Below are 27,108 nucleotides of genomic sequence, written 5' to 3'. Positions count from 1 at the left end.
TTTTAATCTGCCACTCGCTTTTACGCTTGCCCACACCCAACAGGTAGTTGAGCTTCCCTTGATGTCTTTTGACTTCTTAGAACTGCAGAACTAGAAGGGACCCTATAGATCATCAAGTCCAGCCCCTCTCAAGGAGGCACCATAGGGAATCGAACTCCCAACCTCTGGCTCCACTGCCAGAGACCTCAATCCAAGCCCTTTGTTTTGGTCACAAGTTATTTCTCAGACCTGCAGAGTTAGGAACTGCACGGACCTCCTCCATGTCCCAGAGGTGATGTTATTTCAGGGGAGTTGCTGCCATCCAAAATTGGGCGAAAGTAACTTGGAGAGCGGGGTAAATAGCACTTTTGCTGACTCAATCAACACTAAACAAATTTTATCCTGAAATTTCTCCCCACCCACCATCAATGTTGGCATTGGTCAGCTAGGGGTCCAGATTTTCTTAACACCACCTTTGGACATGAATGTTTCCAGCCAATAACTTCCAGGTCTCATGTTTAATTTCAAGACAAAAGGCCCCTTCCAACGCCATCATTCTATGATTTCATGATAAGCTTCAGAAATCTTAGTTGGCTTGAAACTGTCAATAATGCGACATACAATTCCCACAACATACAAACAAGAACTCTTGTTCAATTCACCTCATTTGGAAATGTTCAGTGTCCAAAACTTTGGAGAATAATTATGGGTTGGTGACCTTTGGGAGTTGAGGGTTGAGCAGAAAATCTCCAGAGAAGGTTCGCATTGAGGCTCAGCAATGACAGTGAGATCTCCAACAATGGAGGAATCCACCAGATCTGCTTTGATTTTGATTCCTGCCTTGAGCAGGGGGTTGGACTTGATGGCCTCACAGACCCCTTCCAACTTCATGATTCTATGATTCTATGGTTCTATGCCTGAAATCTTGGTCTTCATGTATCTTTTCAAAGCAGAAAAAAAAATTCCCCAGAGGACAGGATTAAAATTCAAAATGACCTTGACAGATTAGAGTCCTGGGCCGAAACTAACAAAATGAATTTCAACAGGGAGAAATGTAAGGTCCTACAGCTAGGCATAAAAAAATGAACTGCACAGATATAGGATGGAAAACACCTGGCTAGACAACAGTACCTGTGAAAGGGATCTAAGTGTCTTGGTAGACCACAAGCTGAACATGAGTCAGAAGTGTGATGCGGCTGCTAAGAAAGCCAATGCGATTCTTGGATGCATCAATAGGAGTATAGTGTCTAGATCAAGGGAAGTGACATTAGAGTAGTCAGTTTATGAGACTACCCGTGCATGGACCAGCAGTGTTAGGGACATATCATCCAGATAAGGATGCAGTTGGGCAATTCACTGAATCTGAAAACAAGGCAGAATGAACCACAGCAGAGACGTTTTGACCCATGGTCAACACAGGGGCCACAATCATATATCTGATCCTTAAAAGAGAGGGTAAACCCATCTAGTTCAGGAGAGATTCCTCCCAAGCAGGTAGATAAGCCCCCCCCCCAAAGCATGATGCCCATTTTGTCTAGATTCTGTTTCAGCTTGTTCACCCTCATCCAGCCCAGTACTGAGGGCCAGCAACAGTAGAGTTTCCAATGAATAAGAAATATTTAACATGGTTGTTGTGGGTTTTTCGGGCTCTTTGGCCGTGTTCTGAAGGTTGTTATTCCCAACATTTTGCCAGTCTCTGTGGCCGGCATCTTCAGAGGACAGGAATAACACTCTGTGCTCTGGTGCTACTCCAGTTCTCTGAAGATGCTGGCCACAGAGACTGGCGAAACGTTAGGAAGAACAACCTTCAGAACACGGCCAAAGAGCCCGAAAAACCCACAACAACCATTAGATCCAGGCCGTGAAAGCCTTGAAAAATATTTAACAATTGGGCTACCTCAATGAGCTGCAGCACCTAGCAGTTTGAGTCCCCACTGTGCCTTGGAAGAGAAGAGATAATCTTGTGGCACCACATAGCCCATATTGTCCAAATGGAAAGAGACAACTCACATGTGAAGCCACCATACCTGTGTGAATCTTTGTGGACAGTTACCAGTCTGGACCTGTTCTGGTTTTGACCACTGGTATAATTACCTTGTTTTTCTAACATTCCTCTTCATTCCTCTTCAAGGGTGTAACATTGAAAGAGAGAGGTTTGTCTGTGAGAGGACAAGACCAACATTTATCATATTAGAAATAGACAGTAAAGGAGGGGAGGGGAATGAGTATCTCCTCCTCCTCCTCCTGCTCCTCATCCTTGTTCTCCTTTGGGTTTCAGTTGTGGAGAAAGTTCTGAATGCTGTAAACTAAGGAGTAAGATTTGATTGAACAGAAAGGAAAGCCAAGGAACTGTGGTGAATTTCCTTAGCTTTTGAAAGCATGAATAACAATTTTTTTTTTTTTACTACAGTGCAGATGTCACATCCTAACCTGCACTGAGGTAGGATGACCCATCTGGGAAAGGGTGGAGGATGGGGAAGACCTCACTCTTAGTGATTTCCAATCAAACTGCTTTCTATGAAGGAAAATCAGGGGTGTGTATGTTTCCACCCACTTCTCCTTTTTGTACAAGCTGCAGCCTAGCCTGTTCCACTGTGTTTCTGGCACAGTAATATGTGCTGGTGTCTGCGGTGGTCATAGATGTCAGCCGGAGAGAGTACTTGGTTTGTGAAGAATGCACAGAGATGGTGGCTCGGTTTTGGAAAGAAGAGGAATAGTAAGTGCTCCCAGTCCATGATCCTATCCATTCCAGGCTTTTCCCAGGAGCCTGTCGTATCCAACTCCACCAGCGCCCACTTGTGACGGAGCCCCCAGTGACCGTACAGGTCAGTTCCAGGGTGTCTCCAGGTCTCACCGTTCCTGGTCCAGATTCCTTCAACTGGAGCTGGGAAGAAAGACCTGAGGAGAGAATCAACACCACCACAAAATCAGATTTTAATTGCGAAATCCATCCAGCCTTGATATTAGCCCCAGCTGCCACCTTTCTTCTCCATGCATCCAAACTCTGCAGATGCAGGCGAATGGTAAAACCCAAGAGCGTTTCAATGGTTGAATTGTGAAAGGGTTGAGGGAACACACCTGGAAGGAGAGCCATGAGGAAGAAGGAAATGGAGGGTGTTGCCATTTTCATAACGAGAACAGAGGACATAAAATTGAAGGGAGAGGGAAGCAAGGCAGCTGTTTTGCCAAACTGCGGTGAAACCGAAAACCACCAAACACTTTTATTTAAACTGGGAAGTCGGCAGGGAATTTGCATAATGTAAAATTTAAAAAACCTATCAACATCCTTTGTTAATAGGTAGATAAAGTAAAGGGACGTGGTGGCGCTGTGGGCTAAACCACAGAAGCCTTTGTGTGCTGCAGGGTCAGAAGACCAGCAGTCGTAAGATCGAATCCACGCGACGGAATGAGCACCCGTCGCCTGTCTCAGCTCCCGCCAACCTAGCGGTTCGAAAGCATGTAAATGCGAGTAGATAAATAGGTACCACCTCAGTGGGAAGGTAAACAGCGTTCCATGTATAGCCGCGCTAGCCACGTGACAAGGGAAACTGTGACAAACACTGGCTCTACGGCTTGGAAACGGGGATGAGCACTGCCCCCTAGAGTCGGACACAACTGACTAAAATGTCAAGGGGAACCTTTACCTTTACCTTTAGATAAAGTAGAGGATGTTTTTAGGGCCAGGCAGTGTACAATTAGCTTAGAGAGAAATACGAGTAAAGGGAGGCATAATAAAAGTGTAAGAGTGTACACTTGTTATGACGTATGCTGTTGTGCATGTCTGTTGTGCTGTCAGGTGGATCCCAATTTGTGACAACCTGGTAGGTTTTACAAGGAGTAAAAGATATTTGAGTGTGAAAAGAAGGATTAAGCGGTCACCCCTGGGAGTTGGAGCCCTCACTGTACCTTGTAAGAGAAGAGCCAGCCTGTGTGGCTTTGGGCAAGCTGCAGCCTAAAACCTTATAAGAAGAGAAGACCTTTCTCTCCTCCTCCTGCTGATCCTCGTCCTTCCTCCCTTCTCACCTGTGGAAAAAAAATGTGAATGTGGTGAACTTAACAACCCTCCTAGATTTCTCTGATGGAAAACCTGTAAGATTTGGTTGATTGAATGAAAAGTCCAGCGCAAAAGAAAGGATAAATAGTGAATTTGCTCACCTCTCACAAGGATGGGTTCCAACATTCTTTCGGGCACTGCATGCTCAACTCCTTAACTCCGATTCCTTTAAATTTGGGGTGATCCCTTGACGCTGAAGGTGCATAGCTTCCGGACAGAAGATGTTCTACCTCACACTGCACAAAGTGAAATAGCAGGGCTCACTACTGTAAGGAAATGTTATGCAGTGGTGCCTCGCTAGACGATGATAATCGTTCCACTGAAATCGCTGTTTAACAGAATCGTCGTCTAGCAAAAAGCATTTCTCCATTGGAATGCATTGAAACCTGTTTAATGCGTTCCAATGGGGAAGAATTGTGGTTGTCTAGCGAAGATCAGTCATAGGAAAGCTGCTTTGCGAACCACCAATCAGCTGTTTAAATAACTGTCTTGCGAAGCTTATGTCCTGAAAACACGCGTTTTGCGAGCACGAAGGGAGCTGTCAGCATCGTTGTCTAGTGAAAATTGGTTTGCGAAGCAGGGACCAAACATTGTCCAGCGAAATTCCCCCATAGGAATCACTGTTTTGCGAATCACTATAGCGATTGCAAAAAGTCAATGTCTAGCGAAAAAACTGTCATACAGGGTAACTGTCTAGTGAGGCACCACTGTACTCAAGAACTTACACAGATTTAATACGGGATCGAACACATCTCTAGGCAGATGGGGACGAAGAACTTTGGATCTCTGAAGATGCCGGCCACAGAGACTGGCAAAATGTTAGGAGGAACAACCTTCAGAACATGGCCAAAGAGCCTGAAAAACCCACAACAACCATTAGATCCCGGCCGTGAAAGCCTTCGCGAATACAACTTTGGATTCATGCATGTCTCTGAAGAGCTGTAAAGTCAATCGCAACTTATGGCAACCTCTTACACTTTCCAATGAACAAGAGATACTTGAAGGGTTGGGAGCATGTGGGAGCTGGAATTTGTAAGAGGAGAGCCAGCCTGGGTGGCCTTGGGCAGGCTGCACCTTCCCTGAAAACCCTTATAAGAAGAAAAGAGGAAACCACTTCTGAGTACTCTTTACCTACATAGCTTTGGGCAGGATCTTTTTCTACTGCCTCCCACTTTTCCCAGCAGGATTCCCTTTTCCTGTGTGTGCCAGGGAGAGGAATATTGATGCCTTTCACACTACACACCGTCACCCTTCTCCTGTGTTGGCGCTGCGTAGCTATGCTGTCGAAACAGGAAGAGGCAACTCACAGGAGATGACACCATCCCTGTATGAACACTTGGGGATGGGGTTCAGATTGGACCTACTCTGGTGTTGTCCCCTGAGATAATTACTCTGTTTTTCTGATGCTCCCCTTTGATCCTCGGCACGGGTGTAACATTGAAAGAGCTTTGTCTATGAGAGGAGTAGACCAACATTTATTATATTAGAAATTGCTGATAAGGGGGAAGGCAGGCAGATGGATGGCGATCATAGAATCATAGAAAAGTGAAGTTGGAAAAGTGCCTACAAGGCCATCCAGTCCAACCGCCTCTTCAAGGCAGAAATACCATCAAAGCAGATCTGCCAGGTGATGATCTAAGTTTCTTGAATATCCTCCTTATATCCCTTCTTGTGCTTCTTCATGTCTCAAATGTGGAAAGGTTTGTGACTGCAGTGAACTTTAACAACCCTCACAAATTTCAGCGCAAGTGAAATGGATAGACTGTAATATTTGATTGAATGAAAAACCAAGAGCTGAAAAATGGTAGATTTCCATAGCTTTTAAGTCACAGAGCTTCTTAATGCACAGAGCCTCGTGGCGCAGTGGTTAAACCGCTGTACTGCAGCTAAAACTGTGCTCACGACCTGGGGTTCAAATCCCAGGTAGCCTGCTCAAGGTTGACTGAGCCTTCTATCCTTCCGAGGTCGGTAAAATGAGTACCCAGCATAATGGGGGGGGGGGCAATGTGTAGCCTGCATAATTAAATTGTAAACTGCCCAGAGAGTGCTTGAAGCGCTATGGGGCGGTATATATAAGCAGCACGCTTTTGCTTTAAGTCATGAATCCCAGCATTCTATATTACATGGCAGATATTTGCTCCTTAATTTATATTCCTGGCATGGGAGGTAGAACGACACATCTGGGAGAGGGTTGGGGAGGTTGGGAAGACTGCACTGCTAGTGATTCCCAATCAACCTGCTCTAAGGGAAATCCATGGTGTGTATCTTGTTCCTCCTTTTAGATTTTTTCCCCACCCACTTCTCCTTTTTGTACAAGCTGTAGTCAAGCCTGTTCCACTGTGTGTCTGGCACAGTAATATGCGCCAGAGTCTGCGGTGGTCACAGAAGTCAGTCGGAGGAAGTACTTGGTTTGGGAAGAGTGCACGGAGATGGAGATGCGGTTTTGGAAAGAAGAGGAATAGTACGTGTTCCCATCCCACACTCCCATCCACTCCAGGCCTTTCCCAGGAGCTTGACGAATCCAACTCCACCAGTTGCCGCTAGTGACGGAGCCCCCAGTGACCGTACAGGTCAGCTCCAGGGCGTCTCCTGGTCTCACCGTTGCCGGTCCAGATTCCTTCAACTGGAGCTGGGAAGAAAGATCTGAGGAGAAAACACAAAAGAGAATCAGATGTGTTTGTGAGACTCGTCTAAACCTGACATTAAGCCAGCCTGTCGCCTTTATTCCCCATTCATCCGAACTCCTCAGATGAAGGCGAATGCCAGAACCCCAGAGCGTTTCAATGGCTGAATTGCGAAAGAGCTGAGGGAACACACCTGCAAGGAGAGCCAAGAGGAAGAAGAAAATGGAGGGTGCTGGCATTTTCATTCTGAGAACAGAGCATATAAAATCGAAGGGAGAGGGAAGCAAGGCAGCTGTTTTGCCGAGCAGCAGTGAAGCCGAAAACCACCAAAGACTTTTATTTAAACTGGGAGGTAGTGAGGGAATTTGCATAAAGTAAAATATAAAAGACCCACCAACATCCTTTGATAAGGGGCAGATAAACTAAAAGATGTTTTTCAGGGCCAGGTAGTGTCCATTTAGCTTAGAGAGAAATACGAGTCAAGGGAGGCCTAAGTGTATAAAATTATACACAAGGCTTTGTTCCCTATTGGAGTTTGAGGTGATCCCTTCAAGCTGACTGCTCAGGGATTTAGGACGGAACGTGGTCTACTTCTCACAGCACAAAGTGAAACAGTGGCACCAACTCCCCTTAGGAAACGTGATGCTCAAAAACGAAAAGAAGTTGTAAAGGTGATTGCAGATATTGGTGGAAGGTTGGGCTCAGTGCTTTTTCATCAAGTGTGCATCTGTTGTGCCGTCAAGTCGATCCCAATTTGGTGCAACCTGGTCAGGTTTCCAATGAGTAAGGGATATTTAAGGGTGGGGATACCTGAGAGGCCATCTCATGAGAAGAGAAGACTCCCTGGAAAAGGCCCTGATGTTGGGAAAGTGTGAAGGCAAGAGGAGAAGGGGACGACGGAGGACGAGATGGCTGGACAGGGTCACCAAAGTGACCAGCTTGAATTTGACCCAACTCTGGGAGGCAGTGGAAGACAGGAGGGCCTGGCGTGCTCTGGTCCATGGGGTCACGAAGAGTTGGACACGACTTAACAACTAAACAACAACAACAAATACCTGAGTGAGCTGGCGCAGCTGGGAGTCGGAGTCCTCAGTCTGCCTTGTACAAGAAGAGCCAGCATGTGTGGCTAGAGTAGTCCACCACGACTAGATAGGCGGGATATAAATTAAATAAATAATAAATAATAATAAATAATAATTTGGGCAAGCTGTGCATAAGAAGAGATGAACACTTCTGAGTACTCTGTAACTGGTTTCAATCCCCAGGATAATTGCCCTGTTTTTCCGACATTTCTCTTTGATTCTCTGCAACGGTGTAACATTGAAAAAGAGAGTTTTGTCTGTCCGATGAGCAAACCAACGTTTATTATATTAGAGACAGACAGTAAGGGGGGCAGGTGAACGGATGGCTATTCCCTTCATCCTCCTTCTTGCGCTTCTCTGCGTCTCAATTTTAGAGGAGTTTGTGACTGCAGTGAACTTCGCAACCCTCACAAATTTCACCACAAGTCAAATGGATGGATTTCTTTTGCTCTTGACTTTTCATTCAATCAAATCTTACATTCTTTCCAATTGACTTGGGAAATTTCTCCACTACTGAGATGGGAGGAGGGATGAAGATGATGAAGACAAAGATGACGATGATAATAATGATGATGATGGAGAAGAAGAATAAGGAGAGACACCTTCATCCCTCGACTTCCTGTCTATTTCCAATATGATAAATGTTGGTTTAGTCCTCTCACAGACACGATTCTTTCTTTCAGTGTTACACCCTTGCAGAGTAATGAAGAGGAGTATCAGAAAAACAGAGTATTTACTCCAATGGTCAAATCCAGAATAGATGCAATCAGAAATCTGAAGTGTTCATGAAGGTATAGTGGCTCCCCGTATAGCTATGTGGTGCCAACACAGAAGGACGAGGGGGTGTAGTGTGAAAAGCATCTCACTGGCACATGGGAAAAGGCAATCATCCTGAGAAAAGGAGGATGAAGTGGAAAAAGATGGAAAGCTAGCGCAGGACACAGCCTGTAATTTGCAAGATGAGAGTAGGGCTCTAAAGATAGGACCTCCTGGAGATCATGAATTCATGGGGTAGCCATAGGTGGGAAGTATCCTGACAGGCCATACATAGCAAGAACAGCCACAGCCCAAAGTATCTCCTTCTCTCCTCTCAGCATCTCAGGTCCAGAAGTGGATTGTATTCTCCAAGGCTCAGCTTTTCCTCTTTGAACACGATTATCAAAGTTTGCTGCTATGCCTGTCTGCATTTATTTCACTGCGCGGAAAAGAGATAGTGAGAAGAGTAAGAAGGAGAAGAGATGACACCAGCCTTGTCCATTCTCTCTTCCTCCTCTTGGTTCTCCTTCCAGGTCTGTTCCTGCAGCCTTTTCATAATTCAGCCATTTAAACACTCTGGTGTTTGGCATTCATCTTCAGCTGCGGAGTTTGGATACATTGAAAACGAAGGCGGCAGCCTGGACTAATGTCAGGTCTGGATGCGTTTCACAAATAAATCTGGTTCTCTTTTGTGTCTTCACCTCAAGCCATCTCCATGCACTCTTCCCAAACCAAGTATCTTCTCCCACTGACGTCTGTGATCAGTGCAGAAACTGGCACATATTACTGTGCCAGAGACAGAGTAGAACAGGCTAGACTACAGCTTGTACAAAAAGGGAAATGAGTGGGAAAAGTGTAAAAGAATGATTAGATACATACCCTGATTTCCCTTATGAGAAAGCATATCGATTGGAGATCACTCGTTCGTTTAGTCGTTTAGTCGTGTCCGACTCTTCATGACCCCATGGACCAGAGCACGCCAGGCCCTCCTGTCTTCCACTGCCTCCCGGAGTTTGGTCAAATTCATTTTGGTTGCTTTGCAGACACTGTCCAGCCATCTCATCTTTGGTCGTCCCCCTTCTCCTCTTGCCGTCGCACTATCCTAACATCAGGGTCTTTTCCAGGGAGTCTTCTCTTCTCATGAGATGGCCAAAGTATTGGAGCCTCGGCTTCAGGATCTGTCCTTACAGTGAGCACTCAGGGTTGATTTCTTTCAAAATGGATAGGTTTATTCTCCTTGCAGTCCAGGGGACTCTCAAGAGTCTCCTCCAGCACCACAATCCAAAAGCCTCAATTCTTCGGCGGTCAGCCTTCTTTATGGTCCAGCTCTCACTTCCGTACATCACTACAGGAAAAACCATAGCTTTGACTATTCGGACTTTCGTTGGCAAGGTGATGTCTCTGCTTTTTAAGATGCTGTCAAGATTTGTCACTTGCAGTGTGGTATTCCACCCCCACCTTCTCCCAGATGTTGGGAAGACCATAATGCTAGTGATCCCCAATCAACCTGCTCTTTTATGAGGGAAATCTGTGGTGTGTATCATGTTCCTCCTTTTAGATTTTTTTCCCACCCACTTCTCCTTTTTGTACAAGCTGTAGCCTAGCCTGTTCCACTGTGTCTCTCGCACAGTAATAGGTGCCGGAGTCTGCGGTGGTCATAGATGTCAGCCGGAGGAAGTACTTGGTTTGGGAAGAGTGCACGGAGATGGTGGCTCGGTTTTGGAAAGAAGAGGAATAGTACGTGCTCCTGGTCCACATCCCAATCCACTCCAGGCCTTTCCCAGGAGCTTGACGAATCCAACTCCACCAGTTGCTGCTAGTGACGGAGCCCCCAGTGACTGTACAGGTCAGCTCCAGGGCATCTCCTGGTCTCACCGTTCCTGGTCCAGATTCCTTCAACTGGAGCTGGGAAGAAAGACCTGAGGAAAAAACACAAAAGAGAATCAGATTTATTTGTGAGACATTAAGCCGGTCCACCTTTGTTCTCCATTCATCCGAACTCCACAGATGAAGGAGAATGCACGAACCCCAGAGAGTTTCATTGGCTGAATTGGGAAAGGGCTGAGGGAACACACCTGGAAGGACAGCCAAGAGGAGGAAGGAAATGGAGGGTGCTGCCATTTTCATTCTGAGAAATAAAATTGAAGAGGGAGGGAAGGAAGGCAGCTGTTTTGTGGAGCTACAGTGCAGCTGAGAAACACTGAAGACATTTATTTAAACTGGGAGGTTGTCAGGGAATTTGCATAATGTAAAATAAAAAAAACACCCACCAACATCCTTTGTTAATGGCCAGATGGAGCAGGGGATGTATTTTCGGGGCCAGGTAGTGTCCATTTAGCTTAGAGGGAAATACGAGTAAAGGGAGACATAAGAGAACTGCAAGGAGAACAAACCTATCCACTCTGAAGGAAATCAACCCTGAGTGCTCACTGGAAGGTCAGATCCTGAAGCTGAGGCTCCAATCCTTTGGCCATCTCATGAGAAGAGAAGACTCCCTTGAAAAGACCCTGATGTTGAGAAAGTATGAAGGCAAGAGGAGAAGGGGACGACAGAGGACGAGATAGTTGGACAGGGGCATCGAAGCGACCAATATGAATTTGACCCAACTCTGGGAGGCAGTGGAAGACAGGAGGGCCTGGCGTGCTCTGGTCCATGGGGTCACGAAAGGTCGGACATGACTTAACGACTAAACGACAACAAAGAGAGGTGTATAAAATTATACATAGAGATATTTGAGGGTGGAGATACCTGAGAGAGCTGGCACAGCCGGGAGTTGGAGTCCTCAGTCTGCCTTGTACGAGAAGAGCCAGCCTGTGTGGCTTAGGGCAAGCTGTTCCCCAAAAACCTTATAAGAAATTAACAGCAAACCACTTCTGAGTTCTCCTCACTCACAAAGCCATAGGTAGTGTTTCTGTAGGTCTGATCAACGTGATGGCAACTGGTTATTATTATTTTAGCAATGCTATCTCCCAGTGAGTTTCCCTGACCAAGTGAGGATTTTCCCCCAGGTCTCCCGAATCCTTGTTGGCCACCATATCCACTACCCTACACTCACTCTCCTCATGACTGAAATATATCATGTCTCGTATGAGAGGCAATGTGTCCATAAATTCCAATGTTCTTGCTTGTGGAGGTGTTGCAATTCACTTGGAATTTCCTTTCTGTCACTTCAGATTTGGATACAGATAGTCAACATGACAGATGATTTTAAGCAGGACCAAGATTATGGTATTTTCAACCAGTCCTGGCCTGCTGAGATGGTCATGGGGATGAGGATGTACAAGGCTGGTGCCTTCTCTTCTCCTTATTACTCTTCTCACATTCTCTTTCCTGTGCTGTGAAATGAATGCAGACAGGCATTGCATCAAACTTTGATAATCGTGTTCAAAGAGAGATACAATCATGTTCTGGACCTAAGATGATGAGAGGACAGAGGGAGACACTCTGGGCTGTGGTTGTTTTGCTATTTCCTCTAAAAGGTTAAGTTAAAAATTATTTTTTTGTCCACTAGAGGGCTCAAAGGAGAATTCAATATTTTTTAAAAATCCTTCTTCATTAGAATTTGTTAGGGGTTTTGGGGCTTATGTTGTTTAATGGAAAGGATGTGGTCTCCCAGCTCTGGGAGGTGGGCTGTATACAACCATTGCCTACCACTGCCCTAGAACTTGTCTGGACCTCTGAATTCTTTGGATTTCTGATGGAGACAAACATCTAGCCAGGTTGCTGCAGATATTGGTGTGTGTCATTTGCATGAATGATCATAGTGCTTTCTATGTTGATGCATGGGGCACAGAGAGGAATATTGCTGCACGCCACACTATACCTCCTCACTCTTCTGCTGTGTTGGCATGAAATAGTTATGTTATCCAAACTGAAAGAAGGAACTCACCTGAGACGCCACCATACCTGTGTGAATGCTGATGGACAAGTATCAGATTAAATGTACTCTGGTATTGATGAATGAGAAAATTATCCTGTTTTTCTGACACTCCTTATTAATCTACAAGATGTAGCACTAAGTTGGCTAAGAGACGAGTAGACCAATATTTGTTATATCAGAAACAGACAATAATGGGGGATATCTCCTCTTCTTCTTCTTCTTCTTCTTCTTCTTCTTCTTCTTCTTCTTCTTCTTCTTCTTCTTCTTCTTCTTCTTCTTCTTCTTCTTCTTCTTCTTCTTCTTCTTCTTCTTCTTCTTCTTCTTCCTCCTCCTCCTCCTCCTCCTCCTCCTCCTCTTCCTCTTCTTCTTCCTCTCATCCTCCTCTTCCTCCTCTCCCTCTCCCTCTCCCTCTCCCTCTCCCTCTCCCTCTCCCTCTCCCTCTCCCTCTCCCTCTCCCTCTCCCTCTCCCTCTCCTTCTTCTTCTTCTTCTTCTTCTTCTTCTTCTTCTTCTTCTTCTTCTTCTTCTTCTTCTTCTTCTTCTTCTTCTTCTTCTTCTTCTTCTTCTTCTTCTTCTTCTTCTTCTTCTTCTTCTTCTTCCTCCTCCTCCTCCTCCTCCTCCTCCTCCTCCTCCTCTTCCTCTTCTTCTTCTTCTTCTTCTTCCTCTTCTTCTTCCTCTCATCCTCCTCCTCCTCCCAGCTCACTTGTGGAGAATTTTGTGAATATTGCGAACTTGACAACTCTCACAAATTTCTCCACAAATCAGATGGAAAGACTGTAAGATTTGATTGAATGGGGGAAAAAAATTCAAAAGCAAAAGAAAGAAAAACTGCAGATTTCTTAGTTCATGAAAACTAAGGAATTCATACATTCTTTCTGACAGTGGTGGTTCAATTCTTTAACACAGTTTCCTTGAACATGAGGTAGGAGGGCACACCTTGAAGACCACACTCTCCGTGATATCCAATCAACATGCTTGCTTTTAAGGAAATCAGGGGCATGTATCTTGTATGTTCTTTCCTGCTTTTTCCACCCACTTCCCCTTTTTGTACAAGTTCTAGTCTAACCCGTTCCACTGTGTCTCTGGCACAGTAATATGTGCCGGTGTCTGCAGTGGTCACAGAAGTCAGCCGGAGGAAGTACTTGGTTTGGGAGGAGTGCACGGAGATGGAGATTCGGTTTTGGAAAGAAGAGGAATAATAAGTGTTCCCATTCCACAGTCCCATCCATTCCAGGCCTTTCCCAGGAGCCTGTCGTATCCAACCCCACCAGGGGCCACTTGTGACGGAGCCCCCAGTGACCGTACAGGTCAGCTCCACGGTGTCTCCTGGTTTTACCATTCCTGGTCCAGATTCCTTCAACTGAAGCTGGGAAGAAAGACCTGAGGAGAGAACAAGAAACAAAACCAGAAGTTAGGCTTGGACACCCATCCAGACGTGATAATAACCTGGGCAGTTCCTTTATTCTCGATTCATCCAAACTCCATGGATGGTGTGAATTCAATGCCATGGAGGCAAATGCCACCCACCCCCCCGAATATTTCCCCTGTGCCATTGCGTAAACGGTTGGAGGAACACACCTGGAACGAGAGCCAAGAGGAAGAGGGAAAGAGAAGATGCTGCCATTTTTATTCTGAGAACAGAATAAAAGTGGGAAGAAAATAAAGTAAGGCAGCTGTATTCCTGAGCTGCAATGAAGCTGAAAAGCATGCATAAATTTTATTTAAACTGGGAGGGAGTCAGGGAATTTGCATAATGTTAAAAAAAAAACTTGCCCTCAACATGTCAATGGATTGATAAAGCTGGGGACAATGTTCAAGGCCAACCAGTGTTCATTTAGCTTAGAGAGAAAGGTGTGTGGGGGTGAGTGTATAAAATTATGCGCAAAGCTTTTTTTCTTGGTTTTAGCTGTGGAGCCTCTGGCGATCCATCAAAGATGGATGCTCCGATTCATGACAGAAAAAGTTGTACTTCAAGCCTCACAGAATTAAACACCCACACCTGCCACTATATATAAACTTGATGCTCAAGAACAGAAATAGATTTAAAAAGGGAATATGTGCAGTATATTTATGAAGGATTCAGAATCAGTGAGTAAATCTTGTAATTCTGCATCTATCTGATTCACAGCCATGTCTATCCCCACTTATGGCAACTTAGTAGGATTTCCAACGAATAAGAGATATTTAAGGGTTGGGATGAAAAGTTTGTAATCCTGCCCCTGACCATTGGATCGATCTGTATATTCATGGTTTTCAGAATAACCGTCCATACTTGTGGTGAACATGACTATACGGAAAGTGAATTTGTCAGCCTTCAGTGTGTCTCCATGCTGCCATATTGTGTTCACACTAAAAGAAATGAACATAGCAACCACTTTGGAAACACTGTACTTAATTTTCTAAAATGAAAACTGTTTAGATCTCTCTCTCTCTCTCTCTCTCTCTCTCTCTCTCTCTCTCTCTCTCTCTCTGTGTGTGTGTGTGTGTGTGTGTGTGTGTGTGTGTGTGTGTGTGTGTTTGGGGAAGTGAGCTTGCAAGAGTTGGTTCTAGAACAGGTAGGGCAACAAATTGTGTTTTCAGCTCCTCTGAAGTCTCCAGAATCACCACCCCAATATATATTTAAACCATTTGGGACCACAAAGTTCCCATTTTGTCCTCTAGGACTTATGGAGGCAATATTGCCATGGGATGAGCATCCCAGAAAATCCCTTGGCATATCCCTCGAATGTTAGCTTAAAAAAGGTATATATTTTTTGGCCAATAGAGGGTGCAAAGGAGCAGTCGATTTAAAAAAATATCATTTTTTGTTAAAATGGCGGGGGATGTTTGGGGGACATGGTGTTCAACAAAGGGCAGATCATCTCCCAGATCCAAGGTTGGATCTATGCAGCCGTTGAACCCGTAGCAGTTGCCCACCACTGTCCTAGGACTTTCTGATTTAGGCAAACATCTATCCAGGTTGCAGCAGATACTGAAGTGCGTTAATTGCATGAATGATCTAGTGCTTTATACGTTGAATGAGGCACTGCATACCACACATACTTCCTTACCTCTCCAGTGTTGGCACTACATAGCTATATTGTCTGAAACCATCAGTTAGAAATGGATATGGAACAACTGATTGATTCAAAATTGGGAAAGGAGTACGACAAGGCTGTATATTGTTTCCCTGCTTATTTAACTTATATGCAGAATACATCACGTGAAAGGCTGGACTGGAGGAATCCCAAACTGGAATTAAGATTGCCGGAAGAAATATCAACAACCTCAGATATGCAGGCGATACCACTCTGATGGCAGAAAGTGAGGAGGAATGAAAGAACCTCTTAATGAGAGTGAATGAGGAGAGTGCAAAAATGGTCTGAAGCTCAACATCAAAAAACACTAAGATCATGGCCACTGGTCCCATGGCAGAGGCAGTGACAGCTTTTACTTTCTTGGGCTCCATGATCATTGCATATGGTGAAAGCAGCCAAAAAATTAAAAGATGCATGCTTCTTGGGAGGAAAGCGATGACAAACCTAGACAGCATCTTAAAAAGCAGAGGCATCACCTTACCGACAAAGGTCTGCATAGTCAAAGCTATGGTTTTTCCATTAGCGATGTATGGAAGTGAGAGCTGGACCATAAAGAAGTCTGACCACCAAAGAATTGATGCTTTTGAATTGTGGTGCTGGAGGAGACTCTTGAGAGTCTTCTGGACTGCAAAGAGAACAAACCTATCCATTCTGAAGGAAATCAACCCCGAGTGCTCATTGGAAGGACAGATCCTGAAGCGGTGGCTCCAATACTTTGGTCATCTCATGAGAAGAGAAGATTCCCTGGAAAAGACCCTGATGTTGGGAAAGTGTGAAGGCAAGAGGAGAAGGGGACGACAGAGGACGAGATGGTTGGACACGGTCATTGAAGTGACCAACATGAATTTGACCCAACTCCGGAAGTCAGTGGAAGACAGGAGGGCCTGGCATGCTCTGGTCCATGAGGTCATGAAGATTTGGACACGACTTAACGACTAAACAACAACAACAAAAGCTACATTGTCCAAACTGAAAGAGACAACTCTCACGGGGCACCACCATAGCTGTATGAACACTGATGGACAGGTAGCTGATTGGACCTGCTCTGGTTTTGACCACTGGGATTATTACCTTGTTTTTCTGCCACTCCTCCTTATTACTCTGCAAGGGTGTGACACTGAAAGAAAAAGCTTTATCTGTGCAATCAGTGGACCAACATTTATTCATTCACGTCACTATTGTCAACCACAGAGTTTCCATTTGTCAGATGGGTATTACAGAAACTGAATAGATAAATAATACATTTTATCATAAATGGTAAAAGGGGAGAAGGAGTGAAGGGACGTCTCTCCTCCTCGCCTCACTTGTGGAGAAAGCTGTGAATGTTGTGAATTTACGAACGCTCTCAAATTTCTCCACGAGTGAGACGGAAATGTTGGTTTTTGCCTGGATGCTCCACTGCTTCGCCTCACTGTGTCTCTTGCACAGTAATACGTTGCTGTGTCTGCGGCTGTCAGGGAGCTCAGCTGAAGATACACCTCATTTCTAGAAGTGTCCCTGGAGATGATAATTCGGCTGCCGAATGCAGAATTGTAGTAGGAGCTTCCTCCATCTGCAGTGCTCTGAATGTACCCTAGGTATTCCAGTCCTTTCCCAGGAGGCTGCCGGATCCAGCTCCAGTAATTATCGCTGACCTGGATGTCTGAGATTGAGCAGGTCAGTTTGAAGGACTCTCCGGGCTTCACCACGCCTGGCCCGGATTCCGTCAGCTGCGGACTGGACAAGACACCTGGAAAAAGGAACAGAAATTAGACTATAGTCTACTAGACCTCTATCAGAATTCTGTTAGAATCGGCCCATTCTAATCTGTGCTTTCTGTTTATATTCTGCAATCCACACCTTCTGAGAGGCCCAGAAGAATAAGAATGACCCATATGGATTTCATTTCTTTTTCCATCACCCCTCTTTCCTCTGAAACAAAAGGAGCACAGCCATGCTGGGTAGCCATGCTGGGCCTTATAAAAAGGGAAAAGAACCTGATTTACATGAAGGAAACAGAATCCGGCCCTACCACTGGTAGAAGGATAAAAGGAAGTCCTTTTAGCGTGACCATATTAATACTTCAGAGGCAAAGAATGTTGGGTAATTCTGGTGCCTGGATGTAGTGATGATGCTCTGATGAGGGGGGCAGGCCCTTTTCCTCAAGCACATTTGCAAATTGCATTTTCTGCCCTAAAGTTTCATAAAAGTAGGGATCTGTCTTCTAAAACCGAAATATTTCAATGCAGAGCTCAAATTAGGAATATAAAATGCATTTGAAATATGTGTTTTGAATCTGGAGACAAAGTACCTGCTTTAAAAAAGTGACTTATCACATGAATATTAACAAAATATGTAGGATGGAAATATACACAAGTGTCCAATTCTGTATTATTTTTTTAAAAAAATAAGTACACCTATAAATATTTTTATGCCAATCTTTTAGGCAGATGCCTCCTGTCTGCTAAATTATATGTGGTTCAAAACCACAGATTCATCTGTGTCTAATCATTAGCTTTTGAGGACAAGTCCACTTCCTCACATATGTCCCAGAATCTTTTAGCCTTTGCTTCCTGTTGGGAATGAGGAAAATAAAAGAATTAAATTAAATTAATAAAATAGTTTTTAAAAAAGGTTGTCACAATGCTTCCTGGAAGTTGTAGTCTTATTGACAATTAAGCTCTACTGAGGGCACCTCCCAAAGAACTATGAGTCCCAGAAACCATTGTAGCAGCTTCCTTGTTTTTGCATTCTCAACAGGAAGCTAAGGCCTAGAGAAGGGCCCGGCTCCAGGTGAGTGAAAGGTCGGTGTCCCAAGATTCTGCCTTGGGAATTCTTAAGAGAATGTTGGGAGTTGCAGTCTAAAAAAATCCCAAAGAGCACATATCACCTCAGGGTGGGACAAGAACCAATGGGTGGAAACCCATCAGAGGGTGATCCAACCTGGGAATAAGGAGGAATTTCCTGATGGTGAGAACCATTAAGCAGTGGAACAGCTTGCCGCCCTATGTTGTGGGTGCCCCATCGCTGGAGGTTTTCAAGACAAGATTGGACAGCCATCTGTCCGGGATGGTAGGAGGTCTCCTGCCTCGGGCAGGAGGGTTGGGCTAGAAGACCTCTAAGGTCCCTTCCAACCCTATGATGTTTCTATGATTTAATCTGGAATATCTCTTCATGCATCTGGTGAAGTGAAGTATAGTTCTTGAATGCTCTTGCTGTAATATATTTAAATGCCCCGTGATGTTGTTCTTCCAGCAACGAATAAACAAATATACCTTTGGCTTTTGTTACTAGAAGTTTGTCTCTAAGGCTGTTCGTGTATGTGTTCTCGTGTATGAAAAACAGAGAAAGAGATGTATGAAAAGGCAAAAGTGCATGGTTTGGAAGATATTGCAAAGACCCTCAGGCTGTGACCCTCAGGCTGTGACCCATGTGTGGATGATGGACTCCCATCTGTGAGATAAGAGACAGGATTTGTTACCCGTTTTCCCAAACTGTCATAGCAAAGGCTATTTTCATTATATTTGTGCAAGCAGGAATACTGCAATCCAATGAACCAGATAGGATTTAATTTCCTTTCCCCCTTATATAGATGAGTATCAAGCTATGTTTCTGAAATTCCATGAACCTGGTGTTTGCAACGATGCTCCATAGCTTCGTCTCGCTTTGTCGCATGCACAGTAACGCTTGGCCATTTCTGTAAACATCAGGGAGCTTAGTTGAAGAAGGAACATTGTGGGGACCCTTTCCATCCCTAACAGTCAGTGTTAATAATAGAACTGTCACTGCCAATATTTATTCATTTAATTTCCTTTCCGTCTCACTGTTCATGTGCCTACGAGGATGCCTTCTGCAGCTGCACTTTAAATCCATGTTACCATTTTAAGCGTCTGATGGAACAGGCTGTGGTTTATAAAAGGTCTTTTTTACTTCTGTGACAAGACTTGATCTCCATCTGTAGGATGGTAAATGAATGAATGAATGAATGAATGAATGAATGAATGAATGAATGAATGAATGAATGAATGAATGAATGAATGAATGCATAGACTATTGTTTCTTCTGCCCTCTCCCCTTTTTTATATAAGCTAAGAAACCAAAAACACCCCTCAAAAACTATTGAATATTAAATGACTGACAGGCTTTGAAGAGCATTTTTCTGAAATCGTCTGTTCAGAAGACCCAGTGACTCCCATGGGACTAGCAATTTGGGTCACATCCAATTGAAACTCCTCAAATGCCACCTCCTTGCGCAAAGGGGCCACTTTCTATTTGACTGAAGTAAGGTCATATGAAGTTGTTCTCTTGAGTTCTCTAGAGATGAGATGGGAACATTGTGATGTGCCTTCTCCTAGAATAGGATAGAGATGACACGAGGGATATGGTTGCCCACCCCACCGACAGAGGACATGCATCACCCCTGAGGAGGACAAAAGAGGAGATGGTCTTGGATAAAACTGTACACAATTTGCTAATTGATCTGTAGAGATACAAAATGGGAATTTAAAAATAATGTATAAAGAAAGGCAAATTGAAATAGGAAAACTATAACCAGGTGCTCCGGGTGCCTGACAGTAAGTCTGATGTTGAGGTGGTGTGAACATAGTTGAGATCCCCAAATTCCGTCTTTTGTTTCTTTATTAAATTAGATCTGTGTAAACCTCTAAATGTAGAACACAATATGCAGAAAGATGGCTCTCTGGAAGTCCTACAAATAGAGGACCGTTCTCCCTAAAAGTGGGTATGTGGCAACCCTTGATCACAATGAAAACAACCTTTGACCTGCAGAGCGGGAAGGGACCCTATGGATCATTGAGTCCCAACCCCTCACAGGAGGCACACTGGGGAATTGAACTCCCAACTCTTCAGTCAGATGCCGAAGCTACTGACTTATCCAGTATGGAGAATTAGTGCAGGGAAATCGCCCCAGAGGGAGACGACAGCTGCGATACAAGGACATGTCCAAGGCCTTAGGAATGGACCTCAACAGATGGGAAACCCTGACTTCAGCCTGGAGGCAGGTGGTGCATCACAGCCTCTCCCAATTTGAAAAGTCCTTTGTCCAGCAGGCTGAGGCAAAGAGACAGTCAAGAAAGCAGCAGAACCAGGTAGCTGGAGAGGGGATTTGTCTTCAGTGTGGAAGGGATGGTCACTCTCGAATTGGCCTTCTCAACCACACTAGAGGCTGAATGCAACACTGGAAGGTCACGTGCAAGACAACTTTGTGACACATGGAAACAGTGGGAAATGGTTACACATCCAGAAGGATTGATTTCTTCATTTCTTAATTAATTACTAAACTATAAATCTTCTGACATCATGATTCGCACTGGATGCAGTCCCCTCTTCAAAGATTGGTGGTGTTCACAGTGAGGCCCTGTGAGTGGGTTCTCTGTTGTCTTTGAGCATTTCTCTTTCAGGAGACACAAACGAGCAATCAGAATGACAAAATAAAGAATTTTTTATTAACAGACGTGTTTAAATCTTCTTGTTTATGAACAACAGAACTTTGAACAGATAACTGGGGAGGGGAACTCTCCCAAAACCACAACAGGGATTTTACTTCATTTAAATCTTTCAATAATAGGTTTTTGCTTTTTCCTCTTCCTTTGTCGGTTGCCTCAGGAAGTTGTTGTGGACCGCACACAAAGTCCTGCAACATGGGTGGCGAGCCCACTCTCCCTCTCTCAAGTTTTTTCTCTATCTCTGGCAGGATGTGGTGCACCAGACGTGTCGGGCCTTGATTCTTCGGGTAAAGGTAAAGGTAAAGGTTCCCCTTGACAATTTTTGTCCAGTCGTGTTCGACTCTAGGGAGCGGTGCTCATCCCCATTTCCAAGCCACAGAGCCAGCGTTTGTCCAAAGACAATCTTCCGTGGTCACGTGGCCAGCGCGACTAGACACTGAACGGCATTACCTTCCCACTGTGGTGGGACCTATTTATCTACTTGCATTTGCATGCTTTCGAACCGCTAGGTTGGCGGGAGCTGGGACAAGCGACGGGCGCTCCCTCCGTCGCGTGGATTCGATCTTACGACTGCTTGGTCTTCTGACCCTGCAGCACAGAGGCTTCTGCGGTTTAGCCCGCAGCACCACCACGTCCCTTTAGATTCTTCGGGTATACTTTACTAATACAGTCGATTCTTCAGAGGACTTAAACCAGGAATGACAGGTCTTATTTTGGTGTTAGCACGGCTTTCGTCTTCCTCGATTATCGGGTTCGATGCAGGTCTTTTGATAGGAACTGAAAAGATTTGTGCGTCTCTCTCTGTTTCACCAGACGCACTCTCTCTAAAGACAGACACCTTCTCTGTTTCTCTGGAAATGGCTCCTTCCTCTGTAGTCAAAAACAAGTCTATTTTCCCCCTTTCATGGTACACCGATCTCCTGTCTGCTGCCTTGGGTCCTTCTAATGGTCTCAACTGTTTCTCTTTTGCGCGCGCTCCTTCCTCTCGAGCTCTTTCTACTTTCACTGCGCGACCTTTCTCTATCTCTTCTGCTTGTCTTTTCTCCTCGTGTTTCATTGATATCTCTGACTCTGCCTCAATTACATGAGGGGACTGCTCACTCTTTGGTGGTTCTCTATCCTCCTCCTCCTCACAGGCCCCTACATCCACGGGATCCATATCTGTGGGAAATGGAAACCGCAGATTCGGATCCCGTGGATAGACGGGTCCTACTCTCAGGTATTCTTGGGAAATTTATAACAATTCATGGGTCCAAACAGAAATATTGTTAGCAGAGGTGATTCAGAATGGAAAACATGACCAAAGAGTTCCACGGGTTTAAGGTGTTTCCCATTAACCTGGGTTTTTAGGATTTTACTCCTTGGGTCAGACTTCTTCACCTGAGTCTTAACAGAGGTAAGCAGAAGGATCCCACCAGCTTTGGTGATTTCCCTTGGATACGCTTCCTTCATAGAACATTGAGAATCCATATTCTGTCACTTTAAGATCTCGGCCTTTGCCCCACTTCCCCTTTTTGTACAAGCTGTGCTTGAGACTGTTCCTCTGTGCTTCTCGCACAGTAATACGTGGCCGTGTCGGCAGCCGTCACAGAGGTCAGCTGCAGGAAGTACTTGGTTTTTGAAGGGTCCACGGAGATGGTGATTCGGTTTTGGAAAGAAGGGGAATAGCTGGTGGAGCCAGTCCACCTCCCCATCCATTCGAGTCCTTTCCCCGGGGTTTGTCGTATCCAGTGCCAAGGCCAAACTGTGATGGAGGGCCCAGTGGCCGTACAGGTCAGCTCCAGGGTGTCTCCCAGTCTCAACGTTCCTGGTCCGGATTCCTTCAACTGGAGCTGGGAAGAAAGGCCTGAGGAGGAAAGAGAAAAGGAATCCAGAATTACATTAGGACACCCTTAATTCGGCCAGCCTGAGTAATCAAAACCCTTCTCCGTTAATCCAATTGCATGAATTTAGAGCCTCAAAAAAAGGGATGCCATAAACCTAGAAAAGTTCATCTCCTGGATTGTGGAAGGGATGGAGATCATTTTGGGGGAACTCACCTGGGAGAAGAGCGAGGAAGAAGGATGGAACAAATACTAATAACATTCTGATCCGCCAAGAAGCAAGTAAGAAAGGAAGCTAGAAATAAAGATTTTCCCCCCTCTGAGCTGCAGTGAAGTTGAAAGTCTCCTTGGCCTTGTATATGTATGTATGGGAGGCCGCTAGAGAATTTGCATAACATCAGAGAATAATTTGGGAGCAGGATCTCTGCAAATGTTGTGCCAGGAGGAACATGATTCTGGAACACTCAGAGTCACCTGTGTCCATTCAGTCCCTTCAGTGGCTGACTGATAGCAGCTGATCAACATGGAATAATTGATGGATAATGCCAGGCTAGGTAGTGGATGGAGCCACAGGCTAAGATTCGGGAGATCAAGGCCCAAAGACCTCTTTGGACATATAAACTCACTAGCAGGTGATAACGGTAATTTAATCCTTGGACCTTTCACGTAGCCTGAAAACCCACAGGGAGTTTTGTCATGATGCGGAAGGAACCTGACAAAAGTTTGGACCATAAATTACCTATTCTAGTTTGGAGTGAATAAAATCAGTGTGGAAAAGCAAGAACGAAGAGGGAGAAAAGTTCCTGTCATTGTACTTCTAGCTCTTCCTGTGTTTTTTGTTGTTGTTGTTAAATAATTGTAATTTTTCTACGGGCCAGATGTCCAAAAACCACACCCACCCACCCACACAAACACACACAGAGTTCATAAAGACCTTAAGGATACTTTGATCTGCCCTAATCATTTTGCATAGATCTGTTTCTGTATCTTTCAAGCTCGTGCTGTGTTAGTTGGTCCCTTGCATGTCCATCAACATGCTCAACCGTAACTACTCACATCAGATGGAAACGGTCTTCCCTGAAAATAAAGGGTGCAGTGTATGTAATACATGAAGATGGTCTTTACTTGCGGAGTGTACACCTAATACAAATATTTAGCAAAAAACCAGCAGAAGCTTGAAGAAAAGTGGAAGAGAGTGTGGCCATCATCCGGCGTTCCCAGACAACTCATCCTCTCTTGAGGTTGTCATTGGTTCTTTCTATGAACATGAAAGAAACAGTCAGCATTGAGTTTTGCATTACAAGAAGGGTTGCGTTAATTCATCCTTGTTTTTGTTTGAAATCTCAGGGGATCAATTTGTTCACGATTTGAAAAAGCAGAAGGAAAGTGTCTCCCTCTTGCGACCTCCATTTCCCTGAGGGATATCATTCATTCACCTCTATAGCCTTCATTCCACCTGCCCAATGAGCCTCAAGGGGATTTGCTAGATTCCTCCATATGCACTGGGAGGAAATACAGGGGACAAAAGGGTTTCTGCTTTTAATTAACACAAAAATCCCTAGAAACAGGCCCACTATCATAATAAAGAGTCTTAATAAACATGTTTTTGTAACCAGGATGGATGGAATTGGATAGGTGGAGGGAAGATATTTTGAGATGAAAGTCCCTGGAGCAAAGGACTGGTGGGTGGATGTTGCGTTATTGTCTATACAGGATGCCTAGATGACCCAGCATTTCTGGAATTATGTGTCCAGATTGGAAGGTGGCCATCATGTTCAATGTGTGAAGGGAGACGGTTTTGCCACAGTGAATTAACTGCAAATATCCTATATAGGTGGTTGTTGCCCAAAATGGCAGCTCCATATCAACGTGCCTCTTGTTGGATTTTGAAGCCATACAGTTCCATTACTGAAAAGAACTCCAATTCTGGATAAAGAGAGGCTACCACATATCTGCCCACATTTGTATAGACTATGACCACGGTATTAGCGGGGGTTCATTTCCAAGCCCCATTTTGTGGATGTAGAAAAACGCTGAAGTAGCAAACACTATAAACGGCAAGGCCTTTGGCTCCCTCTAGAGGCCACATCTGATAAATTAAATCTATGCTGTAAATATATATAAATATTTATATTTTTTAATTTAATCGGAAGAGAACTGATCCAACGGATGTGGTGTGTTCGGTTTTCAGTGGAGATGAGAATGTTACAAACGGCAGTTGAAAACTCAGCTCTCTATGCAGGCATTTAATAATTAAGGCTGAGTTCCTGGAAGCTGTTTTGCTTTGTTTGTTTGCTTTCCAAAGTTTGCTGTCATTTAAAATCTTTTTAGTTTCCTAAAGTACTGTTAGTTTTTGTTCAAGATGAATGGTTTTTTAATCGGTCATTTATTCATTATTTTTTGATTTGTTGTTTTAAACTTGAGAGCTATCTTGAGTTCCCTCATGGGGAGAAAGGCGACCTCCAATTGAAAATGAACTAGTTAGTAAATTAATTAATCAATCAATCCCTTTTCCCCCCCATCTTGAATGGTTTTCTTTTTTGTTAAATTGATATTATTTGATTGTTTTTATTCCATTTTATTGTGAGCCGCCCAGAGTAGATGCTGTCTAAATGGGCGAGATACAAATCTAACAAACAAACAAACAAATATGGAGAAATTCTCATTAAACAACAAACTGATAAGCATTTAGGGTGCTACTGGTGATAATCTATAAAGCCCTTAATGGTTCTGGATCTTGTAATCTGGTGGAATGATATTTCCACAAAGCATAGTGCTGAGCCTATTTGTTTAAAATATTCCTCCTCTTCTTAATGGACTGTGCAAGTTTCAAGTGGACTGTGCTATATTTTGTAGAGGAATTAATAGAAGCGTTAATGAGATGTGGGCCGATGAAAGGGAGAACCTTATGGGCTTGAGTACCTATTTCTAAATATAGAAAGCATTCCCATCATCATGCCAAAGGCAAAAGCAAGATATAGGGAGCTATTTTATTGTACCAATAGGCAACTTTGCCACACATAGAAACAGCTGGAAATATTGCACACATCCAGGAGGATTTATATATTTGTATTTAATTAATTACGTAAGTTATCTTCTTACATCATGATTCATACTGGATGCGGTCCCCTCCTTGAAGACTGGTGGTGTTCACAGTCTGGCCCCTACATCTACGGGATCCGTATCTGCATATGGGGGAAACCGCAGATACGGATCCTGTGGATACAGTGGTCCCACTGTCATTTCTTCTTCGGGAATTTTAAAACAATTAGTGGGTCCAACTGCAAAAATTATTAGCAGAGATAATTCAGAATGGAAAACATGGTGAAGCAGCTCCATGAGTTTTAGATGTTTCCCGTTAACTTGGATTTTTAGGATTTTACTCCTTGGGCCGGACTTCTTCACCTGAGCCCTAACAGTGGTAAGCAGAAGGATCCCACCAGCTTTGGTGAGTTCTCTTGGATATACTTTATTTATAGAACATTGAGAATCCGGATTGTATCACTTTAAGAGCTCGGCCTTTGCCCCACTTCCCCTTTTTGTACAAGCTGTGCTTGAGACTGTTCCTCTGTGTCTCTCGCACAGTAATACGTGGCCGTGTCGGCGGCCGTCGCTGAGGTCAGCCGCAGGAAGTACTTGGTTTGCGAAGAGTCCACGGAGATGGTGATACGGTTTTGGAAAGAAGGGGAATACCTGGTGGAGCCACTCCACCACCCCATCCATTCCAGCCCTTTCCCGGGGGTTTGTCTTATCCAGTGCCATGTGTAGCCGCTTGTGACGGAGCCCCCAGTGACCGCACAGGTGAGCTCCAGGGTGTCTCCCGGTCTCACCATTCCTGGTCCAGATTCCTTCAACTGGAGCTGGGAAGAAAGACCTGAGGAGGAAAGAGAAAAGGAATACAGAGTTACGTTAGGACACCCTTCTAGGTGTGTGGTCTGCTGGCCTGAGAAATCAAAATTCTTCTCAATTAATCTAATAGTGGGAATTTACAGCCTCCCACAGGGATGCTAGAAGCCTAGAAATGTTTGTCTCCTGGATTGTGGAAGGAATGGAGATCGTGTTGGGCAAACTCACCTGGGAGGAGGGCCAGGAAGAAGGATGGAAAAAAGAACAATAACATTTTGATCTCCAAAGAAATAGATAAAAAACAAAGCTGGAAATACAGATTTTTTCCCCCTCTGAGGTGCAGTGAAGCTGAGACTCTCCCTGGCATAGTATATGAATGGTAGACCACTAGAGTATTTGCATAATGTCAGAGAATAATTTGGGGGCAGGATCTCTGTAAATCTTGTGCCAGGAGGAGCGCAAGTATGAACCAGTCATGCTGACCTGTGCCCATTTAGTCCTTTCAATTGCTGACTGATAGCAGCTGATCAACATATAATAATACA

General features: G+C 44.5%; 1 long non-coding RNA gene across 1 annotated transcript; it reads right to left on the bottom strand.

Annotated features, from left to right (window-relative positions):
- Window positions 1-12,838: 12,838 nt before the first annotated feature.
- Window positions 12,839-23,555, bottom strand: LOC144583751 (uncharacterized). The gene is made up of 2 exons (XR_013537671.1): window positions 22,934-23,555; window positions 12,839-13,753 (listed from the first exon to the last, which is right to left on the bottom strand). It is a non-coding gene; the product is annotated as an uncharacterized LOC144583751 (long non-coding RNA).
- Between the last annotated feature and the right edge of the window lie 3,553 nt (window positions 23,556-27,108).

This window comes from Pogona vitticeps, chromosome 6 (genome assembly GCF_051106095.1).
Source record: "Pogona vitticeps strain Pit_001003342236 chromosome 6, PviZW2.1, whole genome shotgun sequence".
Lineage (NCBI taxonomy): Eukaryota > Metazoa > Chordata > Lepidosauria > Squamata > Agamidae > Pogona > Pogona vitticeps.
Note: the sequence above shows the minus strand (reverse complement) of the source record. Positions and strands in the feature narration are given on the sequence as shown.